At 40.9% G+C, this 16,796-nt stretch overlaps 1 long non-coding RNA gene across 1 annotated transcript in view; it reads left to right on the forward strand.

The window, feature by feature from the left end:
- LOC139791924 (uncharacterized) overlaps positions 1-16,796 on the forward strand; it is a 51,237-nt gene that overhangs the window by 26,748 nt on the left and 7,693 nt on the right. The window lies entirely within an intron of this gene.

Here is a 16,796-nt window from a genome sequence, read left to right on the forward strand (position 1 = left end):
AAAAAAAAAAGCAAGCCCAGTATGTTTTATATGAATTCAATACAGCTGGCTTTATGTAGTTTACAAGTTCAAATTCATGGCTTGTGTACAGTGAAGCCAGAGGTGCTGCCCTGGGGATGTGCTCTCCGTCTCAGTCACAGCAGGACATTAGTGTGTCTTTGCTGTTATGGATGTTTCATTGTAAACTAAGACAGCTTCCCAAATCTGTGTAAAATGAGCATTGCAATTATATGAATATTCTTATCAAGCAAGGGTGGCTTTTCCTGCAGTTAATACAGACAATAGCATTGGATCTTAAAAGAGAAAATGCGTCACTGTCTTGGTGACACCAGGATCTGTAGAGAAGTAGCCCTAAGAACTTGCTTTGTTATCATAGTTCCTTGAGAAGAAATAAAAATTTCATGTAGTTATACTTTTAGTCAGGATGTCTGACCTACACCACTGAGGGCAGTCACATTAATTGCAAGAACATGTGAGGAGGAGTTAGCTTCTGGGAAACTCCACCCTGCTTTCCCATACCTGTCTTCAGGATCAAAAAAAAACCCCAGGCCATAGCTGCCTGATCAAAAACCACAGCAGATCATAAAATACCCCATAGCTGTCAGCAAGCCAAACTTGCAAGCATTGGTCACCAGTGGTGTTCCCCATGGCTCAGTTTTGGGGCCAGTCCTGCTCAATATCTGTGTCCCCAGCAGTTGTCACAAAGTGAGTGAGAGGGTGAAACAGCAGGCACTGAGGCTCTGACACCCATGTGGGAAGGGGCTGCCTCAGACCAGCTCAGGTCTGGTCCATCAGGCTGAGCATCCCACAGTAGGGGGGTGTGACAGCTGCTGGGGACACAGATTGCTCATGCTCAGCTGATCCCCGTGTGAATCCAGGCAAGTGCTATTGCGTGCAGGTGGCTGGGAAACTGATAAGAGTTAAACAGCCCCTGAGGCACAGCCAGCACCCTGACCCTTTAAAACCCACTTGATGTCATCGTGTTTTCTTCAGAAGCAATTGTCACTGCTGGGGACACAGATTGCTCATGCTCAGTTTATGCCGGTGTGAATCCACAACAACCCCATGCAGCGCTACAGGCTGGGCACAGAGTGGCTGAGAGCAGCCAGGCAGAAACGGACCTGGGAGTCTGGACTGGCAAGAAGCTGAACATGAGCCAGCAGTGTGCCCAGGTGGCCAAGAAGGCCAATGGCATCCTGGCCTGTATCAGGAACAACGTGGCCAGCAGGTCCAAGGAAGTGATTCTGCCCCTGTACTCAGCGCTGGTGAGGCCACACCTCGAGTACTGTGTCCAGTTCTGGGCCCCTCAGTTTAGGAAGGATATCGAGGTCCTGGAGCAGGTCCAAAGGAGGGCAACCAGGCTGGTGAAGGGACTCGAGCACAGATCCTATGAGGAGAGGCTGAGGGAGCTGGGGCTGTTCAGCCTGGAGAAGAGGAGGCTCAGGGGAGACCTCATCGCTCTCTACAACTCCCTGAAAGGAGGTTGTAGCCAGGTGGGAGTTGGTCTCTTTTCCCAGGCAACTCTCAGCAAGACAAGAGGACACAGTCTTAAGTTGTGCCAGGGGAGATTTAGGTTAGATATTAGAAAGAATTTCTTTACGGAGAGGGTGATCAGGCAATGGAATGGACTGCCCGGTGAGGTGGTAGATTCTCCGTCCCTGGAGATATTTAAAAAGAGACTGGATGTGGCACTCAGTGCCATGGTCTAGCAACCGCACCGGTGGGTCAAGGGTTGGACTTGATGATCTCTGAGGTCCCTTCCAACACAGCTAATTCTATGATTCTATGATTCTAAGTGCTGTTGAGTGCAGGTGGCTGGGAAACTGATAAGAGTGAAACAGCCCCTGAGGCACAGCCAGCACTCTGGCCCTTTAAAACCCACTTGATGTCATCATGTTTTCTTCAGAATATCTTGACAAGGTAGGACAAGAGGAAAAGGCCTCAAGTTGTGCCATGGGAGGTTTTGGTGGGATTAGGAAAAGCCTAGTAACTGAAAGGGTTGTCAAGCATTGGAACAGGATTCCCAGGGAAGTATTTGAGTCATCATTTCTGAATGTGTTAAATGACATGTAGATGTGGTTCTTAGGGACATGGTTTTTACCTGCCTGAATGATTCTGTGATTTTGTTCTATGATTCTATGAGACTTCATTTGGCTTATGTCTGATGTGATGTAAGCATCCTTGCAGAGAGTAGGAAGCTATTCTCACTTCCTCAGTGAACTGGGAAGCCAACTCACTTGAATATGAGTGTATCTTTCCCAGCAATTTTCTAGCCAATATCACATGTCTTTATGGGGTGAGGAGAGGCTTGCCTGCTTTATCTGTACTAGGCAAAGCTCCATTGCTGCCACTAACAAGTTTTGAACAGTACTAAAGAAAATAAAATTCAGCTTTAATTTCACCATTATGGATGGAGGAAGTTTCAGGTCAAGACTATCAAATGAATCTCTCAGCTAAAGCTGTTCTCATATGCATGGCTGAGATAGCTGTATATTCAGAAAAATCCCTGGATTTGTAGAAGGAGGATCAGAGAGACTTGCATTCTGAAAACACATTATCTGCTCTTGCTTGGCAAGGAGTGTAATTGCTGTCTTTTGGTAAGGCAGGACCAAAGCTGGCACATTTTGCCAAAACTCTTAAGGTTTTATTTTTTAAATATAAAATTCTGAATTTTTATAGCTATATTTTATCTAATTATACTTACCTAGCAAACAGACCACAGTTATAACATCTTGACTGTGCTCTAGAGTGGGTGAGGATGGACAAGCAACCCACACAGCTCAGCTGGGCTTGGCCTGCTAAAGCTGCAGATTATGATGCACTTAGAGATAATGTGGTGTGAAACTTCCATCAGCTACTTCACAGCTTCCAGGCTCTTTTCCCAGCACCTGGGTTTCTTTTGTGTAACATGGGGAAAACAGAAGAAGTAACATTAACTTTTAATGCTTATAAAGTGCATCCACAAGGGACTGAAGAAAGAGAATACCATAGCAGTAGGTAACCAGTATAAAATCACTGTAACAGGAAATAAGCCATTCAAAGCTATAACCCTTCTGATAGAAGCATCATGCAAGAGTTTTATAACAGATAGAAGAGAGAATGCAGCAGAAAGCAGGAAAGAAAGCAAGCATGGGCTAGGAATATATACTTATATAGCCCAAACTCTAGCTTTTCCTAAGATACTGTCATATTTGGCCCTTTTGTGTGACCATTTCTCAAAAAAAAAAAAAAAAAAAGAAAAAAAAAGGTACACTGGTTTGTGGTACTGTGGTACTTCTGGATCTCCCTTGATTAGGAGAAGTAGTACTGAGCACAAAGGATGTATCAGACAATCTTCTTTACTAGCTGACACTGGTACACCACCCTCTTCTATAACACAGCCCATTCATTCAGCTCAAGGGTGTGCCAGATCTAGACAACATACTGAAATCTGGCTGAGGACTTCAGCCTTGTCTTCCCCAGGCAGCACAGCATAGCAGTAATCCTGTCCTGATCAATGGTCTTCTACAGGCTTATTTTAGTTAGTTAGTTAGTTAGTTCTCACCTTACTAATAATTTGACTGAAAGACCTATTACAGTGATCCGATTTGTTCAGTTTTTATTGTCTCCCCCACACTTCAAGTTCTCCTATCAGCCTTTCACCTTCCACACTGGCAATCTCAGCTGGTAGGCAGCTGAAGTTGCACAGATGAAGGTGAATTCAACTGCCTTCATAAAGGCAAACACAGAGTGGAAGACATATTATGTATTCACTTTGTTCAGGGTTTCTGAGGTGCTTGAAAAGATCATGTATTATTAAATTCAAAATTATAGTGCTAAATGAATGCATGATTGCTATAGAGAGAGGAAATTCATAGAAAAACAAAAAACACCATAGTAAATATGTCCTTAAAAAGAGCTGTTGGAGTCATGTGAGGTGTGTGTAAGTTTGGCAGGAGTGATTAAACCATTGAACTCTGCATAATGAGGGAAAATATAAAAAAACAAGATATGAGAGACCCCCGTTTAGAAAATTCAGTAATCTAGTCAACATGGAGGCAGCAATATGGCCTTGAAACAGGCTGGCAACACCTAAAAGGCATGATAAAACCCAGCAACCTTTGCTTCCTCTGTGGGGATCTCATCCTCTATAAGCTCAGCCCTCCTGTGTCCCTCAGTTACTGATGACCAGAGCACAGGGATGCTCCCCTGCCAAGGAGCACTTCAGTTGGTGACTTAGAATGGTATGGAGTTAGGAAAGAACACAAACTAGAGGGTTTTTTTAATTAATCACTTAATGAGAAGTACAGATACAGTGGATATAGTGGATAGAATCAGTGAAGATTTGCAGGTGCACATTAAACCATACTGTAATACATATGTAAGATGGGAACGTAGCATTTGACCTCCAAGACTCAGCAAAACAGGGTGCAGTTTAAAAAGGAATTGAAGTTATGTGCTGTGGTTGTGATTAAATATTGCACATCACCGTGCAGGATGAGGAACTGGTTAATAGTTGATCACAAGCTGAATGGGAGTAGAACAAAAATGTTTTGCTCTTTTGAAAAAGACAAACACCATCCTGGGAGTGAAACAAATGAAATAATTGTTTTGCTCCAATAGGTGCTGATATCTCCCTCAGAAGAATTTCACACACAGGTTGGTGAATCGTGAGTCTAGAAAGAAGGAGAACAACGAATGGCAGCAAAAAGCCACAGGAATGTTATTTAAAACATAACTTCTATGGAAAGTTCAAGGCAATGGGGTTGAAAAGTCTAAAGAAGAGACAGTTGAAGAAGGGTGTGATACCACTCCACAGCTAAATGGGTTGTAGTGGCAAAGTGGAAGGAAATGTCAGCTGTGAAGTGATTTAGCTCAGCAGGAAGGAAAAATCCTTCATGGTTGAGGTTGCAGCAGATTGTCTTGTGAGGCCTCAGACTCTCCACTACACAAAACTCACCATTCATTGATCTAGACAGGAGCAGGATAACCAGAATTACGTGATCTGAGTTTTAGATCTGTGGTACAAAAGCAATAGAGGGATTTTTCAAGTACTACCTTGTTTGTCCAAAGATACATTGCACGCATCATTATTTTGCAGTTGGTACAGGCCTTATTATACTGAAAGATCATATGTAAAATATAGACATGCTCAAAGCTGCATGCATGCAAGAGAGTGCTCAGATCAACAGCTGCAGGTTGCCTGTGTCCTTTTGATACCTCTGGATATTAACATCCAGGGAAGACATTTTCCTATTACTGGTTACTTAAATATTCTTGAAAGTCAGAGGAAAGATAAATGAAAAAAACCCAACTTTATTTCATTTTTCTGACTCATAGTTTCTATGAAATATTTGTAAGAGTATGAACATGTTGAGGCCAAGAAAATGATGGGTGTGATGAACTGTGGCCAACATTGATCTTCTGGATCACAGATCAATAGCAGGCAACATAAATAGCTGAGGAACATGTGTTTTTCTTCTCTGTGCTCTGTAGCAATGATTGCAACATGTCAATGGTCTCAGCATAGCTCTGCTTGGCATTTTATGACCCTAGAGCCACTGTGAAATAACCATGATTTTTCTTCAAGCATGATGGAATTAATTCACAGGCAATGTTGGGAGCTGACTGATGGAGTCAGTACATTCTGGGAAGTCAAGTGTACACATGAAAAAATGCTACATGTGAAAAGCTTCTCACCAGGGTGAGGAGGTGGATGAAGTGTTCTGTAAGGAGCTGGGTAAGGTTTCAGATTCACTTCCCCTTGTTCTTGAGGGAGGCTTCAACTTGTCAGATGTCTGCTGTAAATATAATACTGCAGAGAGGAAGCAGTCCTGGAGTTTCTTGGAGTGTGTGGAAAATAACTTCCTACCACAGCTGGTGACTGAGCCACTGGGATCAGAGAGGGGGCTAATGGGAGATGTAAAGGTTGGTTGTCATCTTGGACAAAGTGAGCATGAGATGGCTGAGTTTTCAATTCTTAGGGAAGTAGTGAGGGAGGTCAATAGAACTTCCTCCCTGGGCTTCCGGAGGGCAGACTTTGATAAGTTTAGGAGACTGCTTGGTGGTATCCCCTGGGATATAGTCCTCAAGGACAAAGTTGTTCAGGAAGCCTGGACAATCCTCAAGAGGGAAACCCTTAAGGCACAGGAACAAACTGTACCTGTGCATCTTAAAATGAGCTGGCGTGGTACAAGACCAGTCTGGCTGAACAAGGAGCTTTGGGCAGAACTCAGGAAAAAAAGGAAAGTCTATTGGCTAGGGAAGGAAGGGCAGGCAACTTGGGAAGATTACAGAGTTGCTGCAAAGATATGTAGGAAGAAAATTACAGAAAAAAAATTTTTTTTGGTCTTGTTTTGGTTTTAGTTTTTGTTTTGTTTGCTTTTTCTTCTTGAAAGTATCGGATCAGAATCTCATGAAAACAGCTGATTCAATGAGCAAGCTGTAACTATTCCCACACTATATTAGGAATCTTAATATAATTCACTTCATTTCTGTCTTAAAACTATGCCCAAAACTAAACTAACTATTTAGAATGGATTCTTAATTAACACCTTGCTGGAAACATTCCTGCAGTGTTAAAGAGTCTTGAACTGCTGAGGGCTCTGTGCACTTGCAGAGTCAGGTCCCAAAGGTCTGAAAAACTTTGAAACAGGTGAAAACCTGCTGGAAAACCCACTGATTAATCTTAAAAAGAAAAATAATAGGCCACAGCCCACATCTTTTCATAAGCCTGGTGCTATTGGACCAAATGTAGTCAATGGTTTTATTCTTTCAGATCTTTCTAAAATTCAGTAGTTTTATCTTGTAGAGATGACATTTTGCTTATCATACAATTTATTGAACTATCCCTTTCTGACAGTACATAGTAAGCACTTTCACCTAAAGTGGAGGTAGAAGGAAGTAATACTTTAAGGAGGAGTTGGAACTGGATGGGAAGGATTTCAGTAAGGTCACTCTGCAAATACTCATAACAAAAGGATTTTTTTTTATTCAATATGTTAAATACATTCCAAAATACTAAGATTCATTCCAGAATTTTATTCAATATGAAGTGCTGTTCTTGAGATAATTTTCCAAAGGTCAGGTATCTTTTTCTCTCTTGTAAAGCATATGGTTTTTTGAAAATAATGCTAGAGGGCACTCATATATTCCATATACCTATAATTACATCATTCCCTTTGGGCCTCAGCAAATTTTTCATCCAGTTTTAGACTAGAATTAATGTCATTATGCTATGAGACATTACAGTGTGAAGCTTAGCCATTTACATGGGAACCATTTGAGTGCAACTTGCCATAAAAGGACTATATAGCTTTTGAATCATCATGGGGAAGGTAAATCCCTTTGAGCTGAAAAATTTCTATATTGTGAACATGAGAGAGTCCTCATTTTTGGAGTCCCGTTGTCCAGGAGAATGGTCAAATTCACAAGCTGTTCTACCCTGGTGAAGTGATCATGTCCTAACAAAAGAAAACAAATCCATTAAGCTTAAATCAGATTTGAAAGTAGAGCTCATCGGTGGAAAAAAACCAGTTTTGACTGAAGGCAGTGTGAAAGTACCTGCTTCGAGGCAGGGTTGGTAGCTACTACGTGCAAGTGGCTTTGGATTTGCACACTTCCTGGTTTGCCACATCGTGTCCTTGGGCAGGATCCAAAGCTCATGGAAATCATCAGAAAGATTTCAATGGCTGGAGGTAGGTGACTGAGCCTGCGGGGTGTCGTCCATTGTCCACAACTCCTCTTCATCTCAGTGAGTATCAGTTCCTGTTTCCTCTTCTTCAGTTCCTGTTTCCTCTTCTTCACATCTTTGTACATGACCTAGCACAAAGCAACATCCATCAAATGGGAAAAAGTTCCCATGATGTAGCAGAATGCACACTGGATTTTAGCTGTCAGTTCTTGTATCAGGTAAACAGTTCAACCACAAGCTACTGTAATTTGAACATAGATTATAATGACCCTTGGATTTTCCTTCTCTGTGAAATTGGCTTATTTTCAGATCCCTTCTATGTGTTAAGTCAAGAGGTACTATATTCCCATCTATGCTATGGGCAACACCCATGGTTGCAGGGCGTTAAAATGATTTGGGCTAATTAAAGACTTCTTTCCACCAGCAGAGAGAGCTGCCAGGAGTTAATTCCTAAGGGCAGTGGTAAATAGATTCTCCTAAGGTGTCTGTCTCCCAGCAAGCAGTGCAAGAATGAATTATGATTTAGCATGCTTGTGCTATGTCCTTCTCTCAGTCTCACTTATCCACGAATGTAATATCTTATTTACAAAGGGAATCTCTTGGTTTATTTCCTTAATTTACATTTCGATTGCCTTGTGCAATTTAAAACAGTGTAATTCATTCAAGAGAAAGGAATGTACCAGAGTCAGAAATGTATAAATATTTTGGTCATCAGACTTCAGTCATTTGGTATCCATTATATCTCATTTGTCAGGTTCTCTGTATGGTCAAATACAAAGGAACAATCACTGTCAGGAAGAAAATAATCCTGTTACATGATAAGAGACACAATAGATGGGATAAAGAACTCTCTGAATTTCTTGTCCTTTCACTAGTGGCCATTGATGGAATACAGACCAGACACCAAACTCCTACGTGTCTAGAAAGGAAATTACTACAGCTGAGGTTGGGTAAGAATTTAATTCTTTAAAAGGTTTTCTTTCATACACATACATATTTGTGTTTCTAAACACAGAAAACAATTTGTATGACTGCCAAGACTTTGGTAACATATTTAAGTGTCTTTCCATTAACCTACTCCTTTGTTTAAAGATCCCTTTCTTACCTGGTAGAACTGCACTTTTAAAGTCATAATATCACATAGAGACCTAATTGCTCTCTTCCTCTGTTGTGACTGGGAGGTAAACTCTGTGTCTGAAGGACTTGAAGACAGAGCATCCCCTGCCTGGTTCTGCAGACTTTCTTGCTCTGCAGGAGACAGCAGGGCATATGACAGCAGCTGGAGGGAGAAGAGAGGCAGTATTCAAGCTGTCACACTGCTTTGGGAGCTGGAGCTGCTTGGTTAAATGGCATGCCTGAGTATGAGCATAGAAGACAGATGAAATTCATGCTGAATGTAAGGCACCTTCAGGTACCTGTGTAACTGAAGCATGCTGTGTACAATGAAGGACTTTCATGCACTGCTTTTTCTTAGATCACTTAGATTTGTACTTTATTTTGCTGCAGGTGGCACCTGAAGTTTTTCTGAAGTTTTGCCCTGTGTGACTGATGCAAGTTTTCCTTTCCCAGTAGTGTTTGCATGAGAAGGTGACATAGCATGAAGATTCTTGTAAGTTTTCTTAGAAAAGCTCTCACTTCAGAATGCCTTTTGGACAGATGGTTTTAAAAAAAACACACAGGAAAAGCAAACACTTTTAGAAACAGTGGTTATTATGACATCAATGCCCTCAGTTTGCAGTGACACAATGTTCAAAGGTGTCAGGTCCCTTGTTTTGACTGATTCACCTCTTCCTGGTGCAGGTCTGTAACACTGCATATAAGGAAACTTCCAACTATATCAATATTGATATGCATATATTTTAATCTCTGTTCTAGGAAGTTCTGCCTTCTTTATAGCCTCATCCAAACTAACTATTAATTGACACTGGAAACTCCCATTGCATGAGGGAAATTTTCTGGACGCATAAGGAAACTACAAGTATTTTCCTTCCTTCATCAGATTCTGAAGGGTTACTGTAACTTACTTTTAGGTGTTGTTAAACAGAATTACTCTAAATGTCTTCTTTACTTTTTCCCTTAATATGAATTCCTTGTGGTCTAAAGGAAATGTTGCATTTCAATCTAAAATCAAGGCGGCAAAGATATGGACCACTGCTCAAAGTCTACCCATATCATAGAAAAAAGGTTATAACCTGATTAATAGACAGTGAAAAAAAAATGGCATTTGGCATGTCTCGGGTTAGTGCAGTGGTGTTTTGAAAGTTGAGGGTCCACAGGGGTGGCTCCTCTGAGAAGCTGCTAGAAGCTGCTGCAAGCTCCCCTGGTCCTGGCCCCACGTCTGCCCAAGGCCAAGCAGATCTGGGAAGCTGGATGTGTCTTTGTGAGTAACTTATTCAAGAAAGGGGAAATGAAACTGCAAAAATATAAAATAAAGACCTGCAGAGGAGAGGAGGTGAGAGCAAGTAATGCCAGAGAAAAACACCAAGGTCAGTGAGGAAGGAGGGGGAGAAGGTGCCTGAGCAGGGATTTGCCCACAACCCCTGGTGAGATGGCAGCTGTCCCCCTGCAGCCCATGGAGGAACACAGTGGAGCAGACCCTGAAGGACCACGGGGTGCAAACCTGAATTTGTAGCCCCTGAAGTGTCACAGGTGGGAAGGCATGGAGCTGCAACTTGTGCAGGATCGTGGAGAGGGGCAGATGTAGATCTGCAGCCATGGAGGGCCCTGTGTCAGAGGAGGTGACTGTTCCTGAAGCAGCCGTGACTCTCTGGGCAGCTCAGGCTGGAGCAGCTCCTGAAGGACTGCACCTGAGGGAGGGACTCATGTTGGGGGGTTCATGAAGGACTCTTTCCCAAGAAAGGGACCCCATATTGAAGTGCAGAAAGGCTGTGAGAATTCCTCCCCCTGAGGAGGAAGGAGCAGCAGAAACACTGTGTGGGGAACTGACCCGAACCCCCCCCTTCCCGTCCCCTGTGCCCTGAGGGGGAGGCAAAGGAGAAGTGATCCGAAGAAGGGAGGGGCATGGAGGGGAAGGTGTTAAGATCTGGTCGTGTTTTTAATTCCCAAGTTGAGTCTGTCAGTTTTTTGCCCATTACCATAACTGGGAAATGAAACCTCCTCTGTCCTTATCCTGATTAAGGAGCCTTTGGGTGCCTTTTCTCCTCCCTCTCCCACACTTGGGGTGGGGGCTCTGGTTGATACTGCCTGGGCTGAAACCATGACAGGCCACATGCTTTGAAATCCTGCTCCTGTTCTGTAGTGATCTGAAACGTAGTCTTCTAAAAATAGCATTGCCTTAGGGTCTGATCTGATAAACGAAGACTGACCCGGGAGGGATTTTGACAGACTATGTGGCTTAAGACTGGCTTGTCAGAATCTGGGTTTTCCCCCAAAATTTCTCAACATCTGTATCTCTTAGTATTCTAACTGTAGAAGCAAAATACACAGATTTATTTCATATACTTATTTTGCATGATAATCATAGGAAGGCGCTAACGGAGCAAAAGGACCCTTGCTTTTGAATTACATCCAGTTTTACTTTATTGTTCAGCTGATACTGAAAAAAAGTTTAGCTGTGTCAATGTGTGGATGTTTTGAATGGTGTCATCATATTACTTCTTCCCAGTGACAAAGTAAACAGAGACATTGCTAGAGTTTCATCAGCTCTCTTCCAATCAGCACTTAAGAGAGTCAAAACATGTATTCAGGTGACGTGTGCTGAAGGGAATTGTGCCTTCACAATGCGGGACCAGGAAGAGAAGCTCAGGTTGATTCCTGAGAAAATAGTTCAGATAGAATAAACACACTGGGCAATACAAGAGGCCCAACAGAGTCTCTGCTTTCTGCTACCTGCACAGTGATGGCTAGAGCAGGTACCTGCTAGACAGTGGTCATCTCTACACTATAGTTATTCATTTTTTCTCACTGTGCAAGTATATTCTGAACACTTTTAGTTAGCTTTTTTAGAGATTTTGAAGTGTGTGAAGTTGTGTAAGTTTGACTACAGCTATCACGGTTAACAGTGTGGAAGTATGATACCATAGTAACTTTGCTGAATAGATATCCTGTTTCTTTAATTAATTTTTCATTGTAGTGAAATATTTTAGGTATTATCAAAATGGGAACATCTTTCCACTGTATTACCATTTTACATCTCTAAAGCAATGGAATCAGTAGCAGTTCTGCAGCCAGTGTGTAAGGTGCCTTCCAGCCTGTGAAAAGATTTGCAGCATGATTCCTTCAGCCTTGTGTTGCAATTTTAAGCAAAAATAAAATCCAGGGTTTAGCAAAGTGAAGAAATCAGACCTATTAAATTTGTATTTTTTAACAGAAATTTCTTATTGCAACCAGTTTCCCCTGCTGCCTTTCTCTGGCTGTAGGGATGTAATTCAGTCTTCTTCTAAGTGGTTTATAACACCCTATATTTTGTACAAGCTTTAGTCTAGGATTTTATAGACATGACAACATGATAATAAATGGATCAAATATTCTAGGAAGAATGTTTTTATGTACGTATTTTACGGCTGATGAAAACCACAGTTGCTCATAGCAGGTGACAATTAACTTTAAACACCCAGTCTGTCCAGTCAAATTTACCCATTTTTTCCTCTTGCTGCTAAAAACTGGGGATGTATGGATACACCTTGTGCAAATATATGTTTAACACAGAAACAGAGAAAAATGTGCTTTGTGAATACATCTAAAACAGCTGCAGAAATGGAGTGCAGCGAACTCCCAGGGAAACAGCTGATTAAAATAATGATGCTTCATGTTGAACAGGACAGTTTGTGAGCTCAGCCTGGATCCATTAAATAATTTCAGCCCTTTGCAAAATTTTGGTTATTTTACAACTTTAAGCTATATTAGAAGATGTTACAAAGCTACATGTAACTGAAATCTTTAAAAAAGCAAAAGAAACGTTTCTTTCAGTCAGTGAAAATATTTTGTTTCACTGAAACACCAGGACACTTACAAAATACTTGTTTGATTTGAGTATTGAAGCAAATCTGTTTAATCATAATCTGATATCCAAATCTAGTGGTAGGTGCCTCTGCTCATGGCAGGGGGAGTGGAACTAGCCTTATCCATTCTATGATTCTAAATATAAATGTCTATTACTGAGAGACTTTAAATGAGGTATATTACTCTAAACATCTAATGCTTATCACTTATGAGGTCATCTTACCACTAAGGCAACTCCTTTAATAGTATTTGTAGAATTTGAATCTTGGGTGTTAAGATATTTTTCTTGGGATAAAGCTGTACCTTCAGATATGTCCTTTCTGCTTTGAAAAGGGAGTTAACTAATTTTCCTAAAGGCATCCAACTGGGAAAATGATCCTGGGGCTTAAGGCGTTTTGACTGGCAAATTGATGTTTGTTTGTATAACCAGTTCCTTGTCCTTGAAATGAGATAACATGAATGTCAAAACTTGAAGAGGCTACATCAACACATAGCTTGAATGCTTAACTCCTTGTGGTCTCACAGGCACATCCCTGACTTAAACCAACCCAGGAAGGGTGGTATATTCAAGGGTAATACCACACGAAAGAGCAACTTTAAGGAGTACTTGGACAGTTGGTCTTAACTAGTAGCCTCTGCAGTTTGGTGCATGGTATGTACTGACACACTTTCCCTTGTTAATGTCTGTCAAGATATTCGCATTTACCATTTGTGCTGGGTGAATGTGCAGTGGCTGAATACTCTTCATGGTAAACTAGGTGGTTCTGTTTGACTGTCTTTATGCTCAGTAGACCCAGAACAATCTTATTCCCCACTTTCTGGATTGTGTCCAGAAGAATGTAGTCTACAGAAATTAGGACACACCAGTTTGGTGGGGTTTAATTAATATTTAATGGAAGAAGAATAACAATCTTTTCCTTTCTACTCTCCCTAAAGACCCACCAAGGACAAAACAAAAAAGGAGTTATACGCAAATGAACCGTTCATTAAAATTCAGTTCAGAAATTTTAATAGATGTGCAGCTGTGTTACATGAGACAGTAAGTAAGCACTTCCTCCAATTAGGACTTAATCATGTAAAACTCCAGTTCCCTCCTGAGAAACCTCAGGACTTAAGTTAACCAGCATTTAGTGAGGATGCCAGCCTTCTATGGTGGAAACAAAAGATTTCTGGGTTGAATTTCCCACTCCGAATCTTAGTCACATTCTAAATAAAATTTTCAATCCCAGTTCCTCACCTCTAGATTTAACAAGAGTTACAAAAGATGTCCAGACTAGAGATTTCCAAATGACCTTGTTGTGGAAATGATCTGTCAACAGAACTTCAGCGTACTTATGTTTGACTATTAGATTTATTATGAATGCATTTATTCTTCACAGACTTATTGAAGATATGGTTACAAACTATGTTTGCTTCCAAAGCATTTACTTTGACTAATCTCAGTTTGTCAAGTGTGATTTGTCACACCACATGAGTTGTGCTTCCTGAATTGGCAGGGACACTTTTGAATGACACAGAGATCAAAGTATTTTGAGTTTTCTGTTAAAAGATGAACAAGCTTAATTATGTGCAGTGTCTGCTAAAAACTTTGCTGAACTCAAAGATAATGAAGAGAGATACTCTTTTGTGCTCTCTGCTTCACAGAACACTTCATAAAGAAATCACATTTTGTTAGTTTTATTCTTCTGATGTGCATACTTGTTTGCATGTGAATTTTGGTAATCTTTGTCATATGAACACCAATTAAATACTCATTGGGTACTTGCTGATTTGCATTAAGCAAAAGAAGGAATCAAGCAGCTATTTAGGAATGTGAATTATAATTTTAAACTATACCTTTTGATAAATTCATTGTAAATTACTGTTTCCTCCCTGAACTTGTAGTTGCTCGTTTATGACAAATTATCAGGAACTCAGATCTACTGGATTCCTAATCTTCAAATTCTGTCTTCTAGTTGAACCTACTAATGAAGAAATATGGATTTTTTTTCTTCCCACCCTTTATATTATTCAGTGAAATGAGAAATTGAGATCAATCCCTTGGTCCTGCGTGGTTTGATCTCACATCTCTATTCTTAGCAGCTCATCTTCACTCACTCCTAGAACCATATTTCAGTTGTTCACAGAGATCCTTACAAGGTACAGACTCAGAAACTGCCAGAATGTTTAAATTTTCCTAATGCTCCGTGTTGGTTATTGTGATATTCCTCCATATTTTTTCTTAAAAATACATTTTGATTCTTCTCTACATTCTGACCCCAGCCATTCAACATCACACCAGTTAAATTTTCATGCCTTCATGGATTTCTTTTTTTTTTGGTTTCCCATTGTGGACACATCAGAGGAGGAATGGGCAGATGGGCATGAATCAGTTAGATGGGGAACTTCTCCTCCGTGTGGTTGCTATACCAGTGCCTACAAGCCCATGATTAAGGCTCTTATCTGATGTTATCTGGTCATGTGTGTTGCTTCAACCAGCAAGAATGACAGCCAGGCTCAACTAGGAAATTATTTATCCTATCCTAAAATAGGCAATAGAAAGTGCTTCAGTCACTGAACAGTAGAAAATATTCAGTCATGGGTCATGCCTTCTTTCATAACAGGGATTATATCATTCATTTCTGATCCTTAGTTCTGAACTTCTGCCTCAGACTGAGGCACCTTTCAGCTGCTACTACTGCAGCCACACTTTGGGAGGGGAAAGAGAACCAGCTGGGTACAATTTTGTAGACAAGAGATTACTTCATGTGCTTGGTGAGAGGAAAGCTAGAAGAGCCAGTCAAAGAAATTATTAACTGAGAGGCCCTTGGGACCTAGGAGATGGGAGAGGCACCTAGCTGCTGGAGTTATCAGCACAGAGGTGCTTATGGACATATTCAGCATTCAGCCTTAAGTATGGGTTTCACTCAGACACCTACACTTGATGTGTCCAATTTAAAATAACTACTGAATCTCTTTTTGTAGTCAACGGGGAGAAAGAGAGGCATCTGCCTCCTGCCTGCTCAACTCAGAGTAAGAAAAAGTCTCTCTGCATCCATTCCCACAGACACCATTAGCTTCCTATTGACATTCTGTGCATCCAGAAACCATTGGGCAAGAAAATACCATTCCTATGAAAAGAAGAAATGCTCCACAATATTATTTGCACACTGAATCAGTAGGTATCCCTGAAATATTCTGGGGCACTGAAGTAGCACAGCAGTTAAACAGGCCCACGATCGGGCTGCTTATCAGGTCCTGGCCTGCATGCATGTGATGGTCAGAGGCAGAGCTCTTTGCTTGGCCACTGTGCTCCAAAATGGTCTCACCTGACATCTAATAAGTTGCAAATACTTCTTCAGTCCTTATTCAGTTTAAGTTTCTCAATACAGCATGCTGAACATCACTCTTCATAGACAATTGTTTAGTTTCAAACAATAGCTATCTGTTTATTTAAAGCCTCAGATAAGAAGAAACAAAACTACATCCTTTTTCTTTTGTCTGTTTTGAAAACAGATGAATTTGAAAACCTTCAGTGGCTGCTGAAAGCTGTAGAGCAAACTGTATAAAGATCAGAGAAATGTAGGTTAATTTGCTTTCATTTTTAAACCCCTTAATCAGATACATATTGCACATTACTTAGCACTGAACGGGCATTCTGCAGCCTTCTCCTGGCTGTAGGATTCTGGGTTCAGTGGATAGTCTAAGGCAGAAGAAAATAACTTCTCTCATAAAGTGTTCTCAGGTAGAGATTACAGTTTCTTCCTCAGTGCAGATAAGAATGAATCAGGAAGTCCCCTTTCTTCTGGAATGACAGCATTTGTTCTTTCTGTATTGCAGAATGAGCATAGTATTTACTGTACCCTCTTCTGAATAATACAACACTTTGCTCCCAAATTACTAAGGCTAAATGTTAAGTTAGTTTCACATGAGGACTTGGATTGATCATTCCTAGGTGATATAAAATGAACAATGAACATATATTTAATGTATTTGACCAAACAATATAGGTAGTTGCCAGGGCAAGACCTATTGTCTACATCCTCTGTCTTTTACTTTCCAAGCATCTGCAGCTGTCTGTCATGGAGTTCTTGGACCTCATCTAGTAAGGTATTATTGTGTGTTTCTTAAAGTCAGTGGCAGCTTTGCTGGAGATTTCAATGGGACCAGGATAATCCAAATA

The sequence above is a fragment of the Heliangelus exortis genome, chromosome 1, assembly GCF_036169615.1.
Source record: "Heliangelus exortis chromosome 1, bHelExo1.hap1, whole genome shotgun sequence".
Lineage (NCBI taxonomy): Eukaryota > Metazoa > Chordata > Aves > Apodiformes > Trochilidae > Heliangelus > Heliangelus exortis.